General features: G+C 59.1%; 1 long non-coding RNA gene across 1 annotated transcript; it reads left to right on the top strand.

Moving 5' to 3' along the window:
- The first annotated feature begins 1,330 nt into the window (after window positions 1–1,330).
- Window positions 1,331–4,309, top strand: LOC109489577. The gene is made up of 3 exons (XR_002142610.2): window positions 1,331–1,520; window positions 3,565–3,639; window positions 4,079–4,309. It is a non-coding gene; the product is annotated as an uncharacterized LOC109489577 (long non-coding RNA).
- Window positions 4,310–7,318: the final 3,009 nt, after the last annotated feature.

The raw sequence follows: 7,318 nt of genomic DNA, 5'->3' as shown, positions 1-7,318 counted from the left end.
CATGGTAGAGTCACTCATGTTTCTAGAGCAGGAGGCCCAGGCCATCAGGGATATTGTGCCTGGGCAATTGCTGGGGAATGGCAAAGCCAAGAGTGTTCTGTTGGGGGTGGTACAAATTGAAAGGACACTTGGGACATGGTCCAACCTGTGGCCCTACCTCAGGCCACCAAGATGTTCATGAGCAGGGATTTCAGCCTTGGGCACTGAGTAAGGGGCAAGTAAGTGCAGTGGCCTTGGGAGCAGTGCTACATGGTAGGAGAATGCCCGGCCAAGGGCTAGAGGGGTCAAGTTCCTATCCTGGCTCTGACCTGGACCTGTGACTTAACCGTGCCTCGGCTTCCTCATCTGTGGACTGGAGATGATAAAGATAATACTGGCCTGGTGGGTGGTTGGGAGGGTGGGAGAGACGGAGCTCATGGGGTACCAGGCATGAGACTCAATCTATTAAGTGTTAACTGCCAAAGAGTTGGTGAGGCCCAGCGAACAGTCCCCAAGTTCTGTCCTCCATACATTCGTGTTTGGGTGAAACTTGAGAAATCCTTGGGGTAGGCAAGGGGAAGGTGATTTCCGAGATTGTGGGGCACAGGGCTTTGCTAGGGCTCTCATGGGTATGCAGCCCCTGGCCTGCCCCAGTCCTGTATTGACCATGGCACAGCCCCTGCCCACCTGAGTCCCCACTTCTGGCTCTTCTGCCCCTCTGCCCCCCAAGGGGTGTGGAGGGAGGCTGGATGGACGTCAGTGCTGTCAGAGGCAGAAACAGAACGACGGCTTTTCCCTGGCACAGACACCCGAGGGATCCCCCAGCTCTTCCCCATTACCACCTCCGCCTCTTCCCCCCTCCCAGCAAACCACCCCCCCCCCGCATCAGCACCCTCTGCCCGATCTGCTAGGTCTCACACTAGGCTCTGACACCTGGGCTCGCCAGCCCCCTCGCCTCCTCGCCAGCCCATGCCTCAGTTTCCCGCAGCGGGCAGCTCACCGAGCCCAGCTTGGCCTGTGGGGAACGGGGCGCAGACCCTGCGCGGGAGTGCGGCCCTCGAGGTTGATGGGGTGGGGAAGGACCGCAGGCATACTGGCGTCCAGCGTGCGACACACACAACACACACACCCCCACCGGCACCCGGACCGCCGCGCGCGCCCCCGCAGGCACGTCTCGGTACTCGGGTACCGACTGGCCTCGGGCCCAGCCCAGCCCCGCCCCGCCCCGGCCCGGCCCCGCCCCGCCCCAGGGAAGCTTCTCCGAGCGGCGCCGGAGGCCCCGCCCAGCCCTGTGACGCAGGCCGGGCTATAAAAGAGCCGGCTCTATTCCCGGGTCCGGCTGCCACCTGGAGGCTGGAGTGGCCCCGTCACCTGGGTCCCGGCGCCGGGCGGCGCCTTCGCCTCCTCGCCCTTCCCCGCTGCTGGCTCCGTTCAGGAAAGTCCGGGAGACCTGAGTACGCCCATTTGATGGATGGCGCAACCGACGACCTGGGAGTGAGGGTCGTTCCAGGCACCGCAGCCTGCCCCCTAGCTGGGAACCTGTGAGAAGACCGTGAGGACAGGGGGTTGGATGGAGGATGAGGGATGGGGAGGGACAGCCACAGAAATCTAGAAAAGTAATGACACACATTGGCTGTTCGGATGAAAACCAGACCAAATAAGGAAAATAAAGACAAGTTTACCTAGGAAAGTAGAAGTCCCCCATAATTGCTCGGAGAATTTGATCTCCCCAGACAGACCTACTCTCCACACTGTGATTGTATCTTAGAAATTGTTCTGTTAGTGGCCACAATCAGGGCAGGCTTTCTAGAGATGACAGCGCACCCTGGGGCTCAGGACCCCTTAATCATTTTGCCCTGGGGCCAGGAGGCAGGGATCCTAGGCTCCTGATCCACATTTCACCCAGGGTTTGCCAATCCCTCCAAGCAGGACTGTGAGCAGGGGCAGTGGGCAGTGCCCGAAGAGAAGTGGTTGGGCCAGTTGGACCGGCAGAGCTTGAGCCAGTGTCCGCATACTCTCCTCGCAAGGCCAGCACCCTCCATCCCAGGTCCTCCAGGGTATAAGAGGCCCCGGGGCACCAGGACACCCCTGCTAACCCACTCGCCTGCCCCCCCCACGCTGCTCATCAAAATCCCTGCCTCTGCTCAAGCTGTGCCCTGCCCCTGGAATGCCATTCCGTCAGGCTCTTCACCATCTAACAAGGCCCCCTACAAAAAGTCCTCCTCCAGGGAGCCTCCCAGATGCCTGCCCCTCACCAAGGAGGTCTTCTGCTGCCTATGAGCCCTCCCTTCGAGTCTGCCCCCCCCCCCCACCGCACTGTGCAGGGCCTCTCCCGAGGCACCACCCACGAGGCGCAGAGGCTCCGGAGCAGGAAGAACTAGCAAGCAGCCTCCACACTGGCTGTGTGGCCTTGAGCTGCTCCCTTCGGGCTCCCTACTCCTTGGGGCTGCTATGAGGATGGAATGAAATGCTGGGAGCAGAGGGCCCAGCCTGTGCCCAGAGCTAGAAACAGGCTGCTGGGCTATCGGTGTCCACCCCCCTCCCAGACTGGGCTCCCTTGGCTGAGACATGCCTCCACCCCAATGCCCAGCAGGCTGCAGGGGGTAGAGGCAGAGGTAGAGGTCAGCCTCCTCAGGGAGCAGAGTCTCACCCTCAGACTGCTGCCCACCCCACCACCTTCACACGCCTGAGCCCTGCCTCTGCCCACAGGCTTCTGTGGGCAGAGGCTGTGGCCACCTTGGCCACAGCAGCTAGGCAGGCAGCCAGGCTGCTGGGCAGCAGGAATGGTGAGCCCTTGGGGCAAGAAACACAGCCAGTTCCCAGGCCAGCCCCTTGGGGCCTGTGAGCACTGGGCACGCATCCCAGAGCAGTGGAGGAAGGGGAGGAAGAAGGCTGGAATTTCTGGATAATGGGTGGCATTTGGGTCAAGGGCTGGGGTACACAATCTAAGCCCTGAGGGGGGTTTTATGTGGGGCCCTTTACACCCCCAGTCTAGGCCAGTGGGGTGAGGACTCAGGCCACCTGAGTACAGCTGCACCAGGCTTCCCCACAGTGGGCACTGGAACTGAGGTCTTAGCTTCGGGTACCCAGCCCAGAATCGCAGGAGCTGCCAGGTGTGGGGCAGATCTGGGATCATGCTTGGGGGCATCGCAAAGAAGATGAACTAGACTTTCAACTTGGCCTCGGGTTTCACAACCTGGAAGCCTGAGAAGTTCATGCTGATGTCTGCTCTAGTTCCATCGTGTTGCAAAGCAACCATGCTGGTGTGTCGTCTGGGGTGGAAGGGTAGCTCCCCCGTGTGCACGCACACGCACGTGCACCACTCCTAACCTTGGGGGCATCTCTCCAGGGCAAGCCAAGGAAGGAGGTTGAGACAGGAACTCAGGGAAAGTGTGAGTGGGTTTGAATGCCGGGCCTTGGGAACTGCAGTGGGAGTGTTCTGTGGCATCTGACTCTGGGTTCTTGTGTAGGCACCTAAGGGCCAGATGGTGTGTATGCGTGTGTGTTGGGGGGGCTGGTAGTTGGAAGGGGGTGGCAGAAATACCCAGCCTTCCCTCCTGTTCCTCAAGTCCCCTCCTTCCACAGCACCCCCATGAAGCCATTGGAATCTAGAGGAGAAGGCCCCAGGAAGCCTCCACTTCCCCCCAGGCTTTTGAGAAGGTGGGTGGTGGCCGAACTTCAGCCACTCTTGGGGGTGCGGTGTGTGTGCCTGGCACAGCCATGGTACAAAGGAAGAAAAATGAACTTGTCTTCCCTGAAGCAGAAACTTTGTTCCGGAAAAGGGGGAGGGGAGAAAAGATTCCCAGAGGCTGGGATGGATTGAAGTGGGCCTGCACTGGGCAACCCTCTGCCCTGTCACTCAGTCTGCTCACATCCCCCTCAACACAGCGGTTACCACCCCAGCCAGGCCCCAGGTCATGGGGGAAGATCATGCAGGTGCTTGTCCCCTTGGTACCTCAGTCTCCCATTCTGACTTCTCCATCCATTTGTCCCCACTGTCCACCCTGGCCAGGCTCACTGGGGTCTCTTGTCTGGCCATCTGCAGTTTGTCTACTCAGGACCCCTCCATCTCACCCCCAACAACTTTTTCTCCTCACAGCAACCACACAATACAACTAACATGCCAAGGAGTGCGCACTCCCCACCCCCAAGCTGACCAAGGATCTCTCAGGACAAAGGAAGAAATCTAGACATGACCACCAGGCCCAGCATGGCTTAGCCCTGCAGCTCCAGTGAGAGGAAGTTCTTTCAGTTCCCACTGGACGACATCTTGCAATTTCTCAGCTCAGATCTTTGCCTGTGCTGTTCCCTTTGCTTGGTACACCACGCCCAGCTAACTCCGTCTCAGTCTTCAGGTAGGTCCTAGCTCAGCGATAACCTCCCCTGGGAAGCCTTCCCCATCTCCTTACACCAGGTGATTTAGACCTCAGACATCAGGGCAGAGTGTGCCTTCTATCCCTGGGGAACCACACACCCAGGGCTTGGGGTATGGTTCAATTGCCAAGCCCCAGCCTCAGTCCCCCAGTCTCTGAGGAAGCGAGGAGAGGGTATCAGGAAGAAGTGAGGGCAGGGGACAGGCAAGGGGCCTCACACTGGCTCCTGGAGCCCTGTCCCCCCTGCCCCATAGGGCCTCACCGGGTTGCTGGTACCACCAACTGGCCCCGAGTCTGCTTCCTCCAGAACCTCCAGGTCATGGGTTACCTGGACCTCAGGTTCCCCCACTGATCATAGTCCCCTAGCTGAGCCCCAGCTCAGAGGGAACCCCATGAGCTGAGGGCAGGCCTGGCCTCCCGTGTCTTGTCTGATGGAAGTAAGCACAAGGTAAATCTTCCGGAGAAGGAGTAACCAACCACCGGCCTGGGGTGAGCCTAAGCGCACACAAGTGGGTGAGTTTGTGTCAGGGGGGGCAAGCTGAGGCTGATACGGGCCTCCAGTGGACATGCTTGAGGAGCCGTCTGGCCTGCCATGCCTCTGCCTCTGACTCGCTGCAGGACCTGGCAGGCCCCCGCCCCTCCAGGCCTCGATGGCTCAGCTGTACAAGGGAGGCGACGGAACGGTACCTATTACTTTGCCACTAGGATGATACTGGCTCCTGCCGGGGACCAGCGGAGCAGCTCAGAACAGCCGCTTGTTGAATGCTTAGGGCAACCCGCAAAGTAAGGGTAGCACCCACTGCCTGAGGCCGCCTGGCAGGTCAGGTGGCAGGGCCAGGCCCCCAGGTCTGTGTGAAGTGACAGCCTCTAGGCTTTCGGGAGGAAGGCCTGGTGGCTTTAGAGGCAGGGGCACCTCGTGGTTCAGCCCGGGTCCCAGGCAGCCGGGTCTCCCTCCCGGCTCAGCCCTCAGTGGCCACTTGACCTCAGGGAGGTAGTTCAGCTTCTCTGAAACTCAATGGAATGATCATGAGAGACCTAGCTCTCCATGGTCACAAGGACTAACTGGCCAAGCGACCACGGATTAACTATCCCATCTCTCCCCCCTTCCCGGGTATGCACGAGGGTCTGCTGGGGGCTGACATGGGGGTGTAGTTCTAAGGCGTATAGGAATCACACCCTGCCCTTCGGCCCAGCCACACTCTGCTCTCTACCCATTGGCTAGGAGGCTCCCCAACGTCCACAGAGAGCCCCCTAATTGCTGTCTAATTGCCTGCACCTGGGTAGAGCAGGCATTCTGATCCCATCCCCCAGAGGAGGAAACTGAGGCTTAGGTGAATCCTTGCTCTAGGCCATACCAGTTGCTGGAGGAGACTGAGGCAGGAACCCAGGGCCTGGCTTGTCCACCTGTCCTGCAGAGGGTCCCTGGCCCTTTCCCCCTACAAAGGATGGGTGCTGAGGTGGGGGCTGGCTCTGCCGCCCAGCTGTTGGTCCTGGCAGGACCACGGCCGGGACAGCTTCTCAGGAAACTGGAGTGGAGCAGAGGTTTACAAGAGGGCTTGGGCCGGGCCCAGATGGCATCCTGGACTTTGGACCATGTCTCCACCAGAAGAGGGGATGGAGTCTAGTGTGATTTAGGAGGCCAGACATCTGTTTTCCTCTGGCTGGCAGGGATGCTCAGCCGGAGGCTTCCTGCTGCTGAATGCATGGATGACTGCCTTCTAGAAACCCCCCTTCCTTCCACATGCCTGTGGGGTTCCCAGCTCACAAGGCAGCCCTGGCCCTTGAGCCTGAGCCTCCTGAGACCAGGAGCAAGCATTAGTGAAAGGACCTATCCTTACAGCTTCTGTTGGAGGGCAGTGGCTAACCACAGAAGCCCCTGGCAAGAAGTCAGGGCTTCCCTGGGGTGATGACGGGTGGCCTTCTTGCAGGGCTCAGCCACTCAGCTCTGTGACCTTGGGCAAGGCACCTCCCCTCCTGGCTTCAACTCCCTTATCTATAAATGGGGCTTTTCGTACCCCTCAGAGACTCGGGGAGTGTGGACCAGAGGAGGGTGGAGCACAGTGCCTGGATCAGATGCGTCCTCCATAGATCACTGCGACTTCTGTGATCTGATTTAATTTTGTTATTCCTAGAGCGTACTGGGGGACAGGACAGGGAAGATTCCATAGCCTGAAGCCCTCTGCATAGAATCTAAGGTTTTTAGAAGCTCATCCAAACCCTCTAACCCTGAGTTATGGGAGACTAAGTTCCCAACAAGCAGAGACTTGCCCGGGTTACCAGCAGCAGACTTCAACAGAGTCCACAACAGAACATAACTCATTGTTCTTTCCTTCCTGTGATCATTTCAAAAAGCACCTACTGCGTGCTAGGCCTTGACCTGATGCTGTGGGAGCAGGGAAGTCTCCACCGCAAAGGTGCCCTTGGCCCCGGGCCTGGAAGGACAAGGAGGACTTCCTTCCGGGGCTGGTGGTGAGAAGCAGAGAAGGCACTCCAGGCAGAAGGAACAGCTGCAGCATAGACTCTCAGCTAATGAACTCATGACATCCAAGGCCAATGCCAGGAAACCATGAGGGAGGCCTGTGGGGCTTGCACAGGGTACCCCAAGGGGCAGTGGGGGGTTCACATTCTCAGTGCCTTGGGCGCCACACAGAGGCCTGAGCCTGCCTGTAGGCCTGTGCTGAAGACAGTGGGAGATGAAGGCTTGGGGAAGGGGTTTTCCAGGTCGGCATGAGGGAGCAGATGAGGAGGATAGAGTGTTCTAGGCAGAGGACACAGCAAAAGGGAAAGCCTAGAGGCAGCAGTGACTGCAATAAGCACCTTTAAATGAACGCCCAAATGAAGGCATGGCCTTTATCGAGCATATTCATGCTGCCTGGCTTTCCTGGGGCCAACAGGGCAGCGACCAGAGTAGTGTCCTGAAGCGTGCTGGTGATGGCCCAGGTCATGCAGGGGTGGGGAGCAGAGAG

This window comes from Ailuropoda melanoleuca, chromosome 4 (genome assembly GCF_002007445.2).
Source record: "Ailuropoda melanoleuca isolate Jingjing chromosome 4, ASM200744v2, whole genome shotgun sequence".
In the NCBI taxonomy this organism is placed as follows: Eukaryota; Metazoa; Chordata; class Mammalia; order Carnivora; family Ursidae; genus Ailuropoda; species Ailuropoda melanoleuca.
This window is presented reverse-complemented; position numbering and strand designations above follow the sequence as displayed.